This window comes from Helicoverpa armigera, chromosome 19 (genome assembly GCF_030705265.1).
Source record: "Helicoverpa armigera isolate CAAS_96S chromosome 19, ASM3070526v1, whole genome shotgun sequence".
NCBI lineage: Eukaryota > Metazoa > Arthropoda > Insecta > Lepidoptera > Noctuidae > Helicoverpa > Helicoverpa armigera.
In genome coordinates, this window is record NC_087138.1 from 3560353 (window position 1) to 3571733 (window position 11381).

General features: G+C 35.6%; 1 protein-coding gene across 8 annotated transcripts in view; it reads right to left on the minus strand.

The window, feature by feature from the left end:
• Positions 1 to 9154, minus strand: part of LOC110376320 (homeodomain-interacting protein kinase 2) — a 110460-nt gene extending 101306 nt beyond the window's left edge. For 4 of the 8 annotated variants that reach the window (XM_064039395.1, XM_064039392.1, XM_064039391.1 and 1 more), the window contains exon 1: positions 8646 to 9154. The gene's annotated coding sequence lies outside the window, so the exon portion shown is untranslated. The remainder of the gene's footprint in view (positions 1 to 8645) is intronic. The other 4 variants (XM_064039394.1, XM_064039393.1, XM_064039390.1 and 1 more) reach the window with 2 other exon arrangements.
• Positions 9155 to 11381: the final 2227 nt, after the last annotated feature.

Sequence of the window (11381 nt, forward strand, 5' to 3'; positions counted from 1 at the left end):
AAATTCGGTAACTTTATATGCTACGTATTTTTTTGTTGCCCATGGCTTACTCGATTTGTTTATTTTGAAGCAATTTATTTAAACTGAAAAAATTTTGACTATCCATTTAATTTGAATATTCAAAATTCTTGCTTCCAAAAGCTGCATCACAATAGATATTTCGGGTAGTTAAGACCGGCTGTATTTTGGGGTTACAAACGGTTTAGGGGCCGCATATCTATGATCGCCACACCAAATCCTCGTTGTGCGGAAGTGAAAATAGCTTTATGGTCGAATCCTATAATCCTATTGTGGTCAGAGAACAATGCTAGAACCGCCGGCGCCGAAACCTAAGTATTTATCGCGACTCCCATCGACTTTCTAAAGGCAAGCGTGGGTGAGACCGCCGGACATGTTACAAATGGTAAATTGGGCTCTTAAATGGGAATGAACAAGTCGTTACTACGTTTGTACGTATGTCCACGTAGCCCGCTTTTAGATAATGATCCCATAAGTTCGCGACTGGCTGCAGTCAACAGAAAGCCAGTCTAAGGGCCGCCGTACACGGACTGCTCGAGCAGTTAGCGGCTGAGTGAAATACACGGACCGCTCGAGCGGTCGGCGTCGACTGCTTGAGCTGTCGGTTGTTGACTGCTCGAGCTACGACCCAACTGCTCGAGCAGTCAAATGAAAAAACAGACGCCGCGAGGCCGCAAAGGGCGGGGGGGAGGGAAGTCGGAGAGCTGTCGACTGCTCTAGCGCAGTCAACGGCTCGAGCAGTCGGTGTATGCCTCGCAACCGCTCGCGAGCGGTCGACGGCACGATGGAATTTCATCATGCAGTTGACGGCTTGAAGCGGTCGCGACTGCTCGAGCAGTCGTGTGTACGGCAGCGAATGAATGACTATAGTTCACTGCGCGGTCGCGGCTTTAAGCAGTCGGTCTCAACTGCTTGAAGCAGTCCGTGTACGGCGGCTCTAATAGAGCAAGTTGTTCAACATGTTTATTCTGACGTGTCCTGAATTATGAGCTAAGCTAGACCGCCTTTTAAACACGATCGTTGATGCATTAATAGCACAGCTCGTTTTTATAATCGAATTCATCCGTCATTACACCTGAATAGTCTATTGTTTGTCGACGATATGCAGAGTACATGTTCCTAAGACCTAGGTATTGCACAAGCATTTTTACAACGTCTATTTAGTGATGTCCTGATAAGAAGACAATACATCGAGATGCCAACAAACAATGTATGATTTACCGACATTCAAAATGAGGCTGTAAAAAATGAGCGCGCCCAAATTGATATGTAAAATCTATAATCGATACTTTGTGTTGTAAATACCCACAATCAGATGGTTTATGTTCAAAACGTGACGTTGAAATGACATGTACGACATGAAGAATCATAATAAGGGACATTATCGATTCGAAAATTGCTCAAAACTGCTCGAGCTTTTACGTCTTTGTGTGGACAGAACGTGAATATATTTTCTATACAAGAGAATTTCATGATATTCGTATTAGGAAAAATTATATGCTTTACACGCCTAGGTATCTACAGAAAAATTATGTAATAGAAAAAATATATTATTGAGGCTCATCTGTCAAAAAAGAACTCTTATTTCGTCAGTATACTTTGATTGATTGTTTGGAAGACTGCAAAATGTATCGTATGTATACTTCATATAATACTTAGGCAGGTGCTCACTTAGAGTAAACAGTAGGTACATAAAAGTGGATCTCTCCATACGTATTTTAAGATGGGGCTTCTAAAGTTTTCCTTTGAGTCTGAACAAATTCAAGGTCACACTAAATGAGCGTTACAGGAAAAGTTGTTCTGCAGTTCATTATTCTGCAGAAGGCAACATAATAAACACAACCCATGTTATTTACCTCATACTATGTTTGTATTACAACGTATATTCGCACTTTATCGGTACACGTGCGTAATAGCTATCACAATTTACGCACACATTACGTAAACTCGGTGTAAACTATAATCTTGGGTTCAAAGAATCTCCTAGGTATTAGATATTTTCTCTTTCAGAGCTGCGGGATTGTTTGAAAGAGTTGCCGCGGCCCTGATACAAAAAAGGAACAATGATTGTAGTCAGTACGTCTGTCACTTCTTTAAACTCAAGATAGGTTTTACATACCATCATACCAGGTCCAGAGCCACTTAAAATTAGTGAGTATGGAATCAATATCGAATATCATCGCCGTAAAATACATTATGGAAGAGGTATTTCTTGCTAACTAGATGCAAAATATCCAACTTACGTAGATGAACACCTGTATAAATTTGCCGAGAACTGCCAAATATTATCTGCTTTTACAACAGCGAGTAACGTACGAACTATGTTTTCAGTGTTGGCAAAAACAACAGAATTCGCTGTAACACGAAACTTCGTCGGTAAGTGGAGCAACGAATAAAATACCAAGAGTTACTTAGCTAGATACCCTTTCAGATTACAAATTATTCTTACAGAAATGTGCTATTGTTTCAAAGTGAAAGTCCAAAATCGGAACGAACGGAAAATTTGTATAGAATTTCAAATGAAATTGGTATCTTTGCCGCTTATCGCCGAAAGTTTATGTAGATTTATGTTTCAGATCAGTTTTTGATATACTTCAGCAAGCCTTTCTACTTTGTCTTCGTAATCTATCGATAGCGCGATAAACAACAACAAATGAAATATGAACTTGTAATAACTTTGCATGGCACTTCGTCCAGACATCGGTTGCAACTATGTAGGTACATAATATAATCTGTAAGACAACTCCAAGTAGGTATCCGTTGGAACATGAACTATTGGAACATGATATGCCAGTTACTACTCCGCCAGGCATTCACCTCTAATCTGACACCAGGTCATCAAACTGACGGTATAAAAATGCTTGTTTTGTCTTTGTGTTACGGAATCTTGGTGACTCCTTTTTAAATTAGCTCACAGTTTCTGTTTCATATGAAAGTTCTTTTTTATGGGAAATGGTTCTCAATCATCGAACCAACTGCTGATTATGACTTTCTAAAATCTATCTATGTTGCTGCTAGAACCTCTGTGAACCAGGGCTCAGGAACCTCTTTCGAACAATCCCGTAGCAACGAAGAATTAGACTTTTTTTTTACTGATACTTTAAATAACACTTGAATATTTTTGGTATTGAGTATAGTATTTCTCAGACATTACAGACCAGTTCAGTGCCGTTGTTTTTTACGTATAATTCTTAACGTATTTCAATAATTCGAGAGTTGAGAGCAATTCAAGGTTTCGGCCGAAGTTTGTCACGTTTGCACGAAGTAGCCAAGAAAATAATTGAAATTTGTGTAAAATAGCTGAAAAAATAACTGTCTAAATTCTGTCTAGAGATGACTGTGGGATTTCACATTAAATGCTAAGGATTCATGATTGACGAGGCAAAAGATATTACGTTCCAAATTCTGCAAACGGAGATAAATTGGGTACTAGGGCAGTCTCTTATTTTTATTTCGTGTATGGTACTTAACAATCCCACCTGCATGCCAACGCATTATCAGGAGCTATGAATCAGATTTCTGACGTCATAAGTCAACACGTTACTCATGGTACCTATAGCCTCTCTATGCCGATTATTATGGTTATAGAACACCATAATACGGCCATAGGTACGTAAGTAGCAGTCTGTTTACCAGCACCTATAAATCATATTTTTAAGATCTGGGCCCTGATAAAATTGCTCATATCTTGCTCCATCTTAACTTTGTTACGTTATCAGAGTTATCCAACACGAAAAGACAACTACGCAGGTACGTTTAATACTTAGCTGGCATTTGAATATTTTTGACATCAATTTAAGTAGAATATTATGCAATCTGTTTGCGTTGAAACTTGTTTCAATCGCTATTTTTTTAATTCCATAAAGTAAATTCGTCTGGCAAGTTATTAATGTTTTCATGCTATTTTCTGAAGAAAAAAGAAAATAAGAAACAGCTGACGTTGTTTATCAAATTAATGACTAATTAATTATCAATATCAGACTTCAAAATACCTAAAAAATATGGTACGAGTTTCAAAGGTTGTGCTGTTTTATAAAATAATAAAAATATCGATAAAACAGAACAAAAATCATAGTTACTACGTATCTTGACGCGTGTCATATTGCTATCTTAATACTGAAAACTATATCTTGTTAGTTGTTAACCTGTAAAGATAAGCATTTAACTCCATTCTTAAATAGATAACCGTATTATTTTAAGCACCTAAGTACCCTATCAACTTATATTCTAAAGATTCTCTCTAGTAGTCTGTAAAGCGTCATCTATGTAGCCTATTCTCGCTCAACTTTTATTGGACTCGGATTTCAGCTTTACCTTACCAAATGCATGATTCGTAGCTCCTAATGTAATCAAATTCTTGACATACCAAGAAAAATAAATGAGTGATTAAGACATATCTTAATCACTCATTTATTTTTACGAATATTTAAAAGGAACCATATTATTCTTCATCCATCCATCTCGACACGCTTTTGCATAAAAAAATACGGACAGAATAATCATCTGTTAGGACCTACACATCCAACTAGAAATCCTGTATCTAGCATGAATAAAATTAAATCTAGTTTTCATCGTCAGCCTCGGTGCGTGCGCGCAGCTAACAATGAATGGTTGCCGTTATGCGTTTCGGTTTTCTGCCGACAATAGGCGTATACGTAACGGTGAATGCGACATTTCACGATACAGCTCGACTGAGGCCTAAGTTCACCGAAGATATAAACGTCAGTTTTATCAAAACGACTGTTTAGGATGCCCGCCCAAGAAAGATAATTAGTTCAATTCATCCTCGATTTCTTCTAGGAATGAAATAGAACACAATGAAACCAACGCGGCGCAACGCAAACTTCTTAAAAAAGTCGGTCTGAAAATCCTAGTTGAAATTAACACGTCCTACAAAAAAAATTGGACCCATTATCCATCCAACAAAAGTCTGACGTAGACAGGCAGGCTTACTATGAACTTTCACATTTATTTTTTTAAGAAAAACGGACGTTTATATTGTCTGTGAACTGAGGCCTGAGGATTTGAGGTGGCGTGACCTTTAGTTACTCTATATCTGTTATGTTAGAAGCGTAGGTGTTAAGTTACCTTTTATAAAGAGACTGAAGTAGCTTTTATGACCAAGAGTTAGGGACATGGGATTCCCTAAGGGGAAATACTGTTGTTGAATTGAGAAGTGGGAGTATGGTAAGCATATGAACAGACTTGGTAAATATAAACGTTGGAAAATGAAGGACTTTATTTTATATTTTGTAATCCTTTTTTGTTGAATTCTCTGTCTGCACCTTATTTTATAATTTGTTGAAATATAGTCATGATGTCAGGTGTAATGTGGTAAAAATTTCAAAAGGTTTTAGTCGTTTTGAAAGTACTATGTAAAATAAAATTGGACAATTTTTTTTTTAAGCATACAAAGAACAATTAATAATAATCATTAAAAACTGTAATAATTTTGATAAAATATGCCTTTTTAAGTAAAAAAACCAGCATATGCTAGGAATTGTTTGATTACCTTGCATGTGAGAATGCAAAACAAGATTAATATATTTATCGGTACAAAATTACATGTCAGACATTTCCAAAAGTTTACAATATCAGCCAGTCCTCACCTTGATAAATTAAATTACTTATTTATATACTTGATATAAATAACCAGTTAAGTGAATATAAAGGAGACAGGAAATTAAAAGTAATACTTATTTACACAGTTTAGAGAATTGTAACCAGGTTTACATTGTTAGCAAAATATATGTTACAATTAGATACACATATAAAGCAGATTCTGTTTATTAACTTGAGCGGGCTAATCTCATTAACTAGTGGACCAAATTGAAAATAATCTTTCAACAGTACTCCCAATTACCAAGGAAGGCTGGTAACTACAGTTAATTTAAGTGTACAGATAATTATCCACAGTACACAGGTGAGGCCGCTGATGGGAGCTAAAGAGGGATAAAAATATAGAATCAGTACTTTAAATTATTTCTTCAGTAATTCGTGTCATGTATTCTGTAGACGTGTCTCGGAAACAATATGGATGAAAACAGCTGTTCTTCTTGCATTGGATACATGTTTTACTAACAACAAATACTCAAAAAATCTAAAATGGAATAGACTGTTAATAATTTACAATCTTTTTCATTAATTTAGAACAAAATCAATGTTGAGATCAAAGATTCGGTCAGTGGGTCGTCTTAGGGGCGGAGTTGTAGGAGTTGGAGTATACGCTTAGGGGCACTATGAGCAGCAAAGAAAACCAAAAAAAAAATTTTCGAAAAAAAAAATTTTTTGGGACTTAGTAAAATTTGCCGATTTTTTTTTTTTCAAAAATTTTCCGATTTTTTTTGCAGAATCGGATTGACCTTGCCTGCAGCAACCATTTACGATCTGAGAAGCATGGCCCTAGGATGCACCGTTTCCGAGTTATGGGCCATTTTCATTTTTCGTATTTTTAGAAAATGGTTTATATTTCCAAAATGGTAGGTCGGACGAGATTATTTTCGGGAAAGAAATTGTTGCTCCACTCGAAAGCCATGACATCGTGTAAAACCAGCAAAACCAACATCAAAAATTTTCTAAGTGTCGGGCGTCGTTTCAGCTTGAGTATGGTTAGGGGCGCAGGACTTAGTAAAATTTTTGGAAAATGTTTTTTTGTCGAATTCGACCATTTTTATTTCAGCAACTGATTTTGTGACTCCTTAGAAAGCGTTTATGATCTGAGAAGCATGGTCCTCCGACGCACCGTTTCCGAGTTATGGGTCTTTTTCATTTTTCGTATTTTTAGAAAATGGTTTATATTTCCAAAATGGTAGGTCGGACGAGATTATTTTCGGGAAAGAAATTGTTGCTCCACTCGAAAGCCATGACATCGTGTAAAAAAAACCAGCAAAATTGAGAAAAAAAAAACCAACATCAAAAATTTTCTAAGTGTCGGGCGTTGTTTCAGCTTGAGTATTGTTAGGGGCGCAGGACTTAGTAAAATTTTCAGAGTTTTTTTTTTTCTAAATTTTGCTGGTTTTTTTTACACAATGTCATGGCTTTTGAGTGGAGCAACAATTTCTTTCCTGAAAACAATCTCATCTGAGCTACTATTTTGGAAATATAAACCATTCTCTAAAAATACGAAAAATGAAAATGACCCATAACTCGGAAACGGTGCGTCGGAGGACCATGCTTCTCAGATCATAAACGCTTTCTAAGGAGTCACAAAATCAGTTGCTGAAATAAAAATGGTCGAATTCGACAAAAAAAATTTTTTCCGAAAATTTTACTAAGTCCTGCGCCCCTAACAATACTCAAGCTGAAACAACGCCCGACACTTAGAAAATTTTTGATGTTGGTTTTTTTTTTCTCAATTTTGCTGGTTTTTTTTACACGATGTCATGGCTTTCAAGTGGAGCAACAATTTCTTTCCCGAAAATAATCTCGTCCGACCTACCTTTTTGGAAATATAAAGCATTTTCTAAAAATACGAAAAATGAAAATGACCCATAACTCGGAAACGGTGCGTCGGAGGACCATGCTTCTCAGATCATAAACGCTTTCTAAGGAGTCACAAAATCAGTTGCTGAAATAAAAATGGTCGAATTCGACAAAAAAAAATTTTTCCGAAAATTTTACTAAGTCCTGCGCCCCTAACAATACTCAACCTGAAACGGCGCCCGACACTTGAGAAAATTTTTGATGTTGGTTTTTTTTTTTCTCAATTTTGCTGGTTTTTTTTACACGATGTCGTGGCTTTCGAGTGGAACAACAATTTCTTTCTCGAAAACAATCGCGTCTGAGCTACCATTTTGGAAATATAAACCATTTTCAAAAAATACGAAAATTGAAAATGGCCCATAACTCGGAAACGGTGCATCCTAGGACCATGCTTCTCAGATCGTAAATGGTTGCTGCAGGCAAGGTCAAACCGATTCTGCAAAAAAATCGGCAAATTTTCGAAAAAAAAATTTACGAAAATTTTTCTAAGTCCTTGCTCCATAGTGCCCCTAAGGCTACACTCCAACCAAAGATTCTAAAACGACCCACTGACCAAGATTTTAAATTAGACATTTTTATCTGAATTATCTTGCCAAGCAGTACTCAAAAAGGAAAGTGCTTAACAATTTCTTAATTGCAACATGTAGTACGAAAATTTAATTTACACATATAAATAAAGGTTATTCTTAATTTATGTAGAAAAGCAAAATCATAAAATGAATTTACATCACAAACATCTTTAAAATGAAATTAATATAACCTAGTAGCACCATTAAAATGCAATGAACATAGCCAGTAGTCTCTGGTTTGTATACAAAATACTGCCCACTGTAAATATAATTTGTTGGCAATCGTAAATCCAAAACGACCATATTATTATCTTACCCTTACGACTTGATAACCGTGATAACTTCTTAAATCGTCAACAAACACGTGATACGAAACTGTGTTCCAATAAGACGTGTATATATGGCAAGTTTATTTTTAGTCGTGTCATATGTTTACCTCGTACCGACAAACCTCGGGTTTCACGCCACGAAAACCAACACCACACTAATTATAAACGTGCCTCGAACCAGCCCGCATACCTGCACCAGCTTTATCAGTATACAAATGAGAAAATAAAAAGGTTATTAGAAACTCACACGTTGCTAGCGATCGTTTCGTGGATATCGCTCGTATAGAAAGCAATCAACCGACACCGCTCATCGGCGGGAACCAGTAATTTTCCACTCCGCGTTTCTACACAAGAACCACTATAACGAAGCAAGAGCCTTCCTCACCTCTCTAAGATAATTTTCTGACAGTACGATCCCACTATCATGCTGAAAGAAGCACACGAAAGCGGACAAAGGGTCCTTCAAAACACAGCCATTTTGAAACCGTTCATACGAAATGTTACGTGTACCGATGCGTACAATGTTTTAGGGGCCAGAAAAGTAAACAGGCTTATCCGTTCGCACTCATTTTTGTTTTTTACGCACAATAAAAACTAACACTTAACATCTCACACACTTTTATGTACGATTTCACTTCATACTTTCGCACACACCCGTTTACGTCGCACAAAGTCCCTGTGCTGACGGACGAAAGCGACGAACTCACACGAATGGAGCTGCGGATTGCGTGCCAGCCACGGCAATTTTTCCAGTTGCCGCGTTATAAAATACGAACCTACCAACATTACAAAATAATATAGATAACATTTGTACGTTCACATATTCGGTCTTCTTTAGCAGTTTGTGTTGAGAAGGATTACTTTACTGACGAAAAAGAATATTGGTAGAAACTTACTTATGCACAATCTGAGTATTTAAAGTTAATTTCCAAATGTGAGTCAAGTACAAAATATGCAATAAATCGAACTTTGTTATTAGATGCACATGAATTAGGGTCAAAGTCAAAGTCAAAGTCAAAGCTCTTTATTCTGTGAACATAGGTAGTTTACAAGGTGTTGGTATATAATGCTTAGTTTCACTATGCCCTGCTCGTAGAGCGTACAGATATAATACTAGTTACTTAAAATTACCTAATACTATGTAGTTAAAATCTATATGGTTACTTACATTAATCTTTCTAATATGTTTAATTATCACTAACAAATCTTACTAAAACTATAATAAATTTAACAAAACTTATAATATCTCTACTAAACTTATAATAAATCATAACAATAAATTTAACTACCTAACTATCATCTAAATATTCTGAAATGGAATAATAAGCCTTATCAATTAAAAATGTTTGTAATTTTTTCTTAAAATCATTTAAATCTAAAGTTTTCAAAATTTTTACAGGTAATTTATTATATATTCTGGTAGACATGCTAAAAAAACTTTTATCAAAAAGCGCGGTTTTATGCGGTAATGAACTAATTTTTAGCGCATTTCGCCTGGATTGCGGTTTTGCGAACATATTAATATTAGTCTTGACAAAAACAGCTACCTCATAAATATATAAACAAGGAAAAGTCAATATTTTTAAATTTTGGAAATAAGGCTTACATGAGTCTGGTACATATATATTTGCTATAGCACGAACACATTTTTTTTGTGCTTTAAATACATAATCAGCATTAGTGGCATTACCCCAAAATATGACACCATATTTAAGAGTAGATGCCACATAAGCATGATATGCTGTTAGTACAACAGATGGATCCACTACCCTAGCTAATTTGAATAATGCATATGAATATTGGTTTAATTTTTTACAAACTGTATCGATGTGCGTCTGCCATTTCATGTCGTTATCAATCCAAATTCCCAGAAATTTGGTGCTGTTCACCTCTTCAATTTGTGTTTCTTTATATTCTATATTTAGGGAATGTTGCACTTCTTGTGGATACGTGACAATTTTAGTTTTTTTTAAATTAATAAGTAAATTATTTTTTCTTAACCATTCTATTAATAATTTGAGGGTAGTGTTGATAGCGGCCTCTAACGACTTAATTTCTTTTCCTGTGAAAATGACTGTACTGTCATCAGCAAAAAGAATCATTGGATGCTCTATTGATTTTGGGAAGTCATTAATATAGATAAGAAAAAGAAGCGGCCCTAATACGCTTCCTTGAGGTACACCAGAATGCACTTTCCTGTAATCTGAAGGGTAGTTTTCTACTGTTTTGCTAATAGGACATATGTTATCTATTTCTACTCTTTGATATCTGTCGGTTAAGTATGATTTTAACAGTTTGTGGACATTGCCTCTAACTCCATAGTCATATAGTTTGTCAAGGAGGGTTTGGTGATGGACATAATCGAAGGCTTTAGTCATGTCCATGTATAGCGTAGCAGTAGGAGTTCGATTGTCTATATTGCAATATAATGGTTTTAACAGATCATGAATAGCCATATTGATTGATTTGTTCCTTCTGAAACCTTTTTGCTCTTGTGTAAATAGATTATGTTTTTCGAAATACGTGTTGATTGCTTTATAAATAATTTTTTCTATAATTTTTGAAAATATTGGGAGTAAAGACACCGGTCTATAGCATGCGACGTTTTGTTTGTCATCTTTTTTAAAAAGCGGTTTGATGACAGATTTTTTAAGTTTACTAGGGAAAACGCCGTGTTCAACGCACAAGTTTATGATATGACAAAGAATAGGACTAATGATGTGCGCTACCGATTTTATTGCTGAGGTTGTAATGTTGTCATAACCAGAACTTTGGGTATTTTTTAGAGATTTAATAAGCAAAAATATATCGTGTGGAATTACAGGGGCCATGAATAAAGAGTGTGATGTATTGTGTCTGCTACTACTGTCAATTTTATCATTTTGTGTTGTTTCAGAAAAAGATTTTATTTTAGTGTTATCATCAACATTTACCGCATTAATAAAAAAGTTATTAAATTCGTTAGCAATGTTACTGGGGTCAG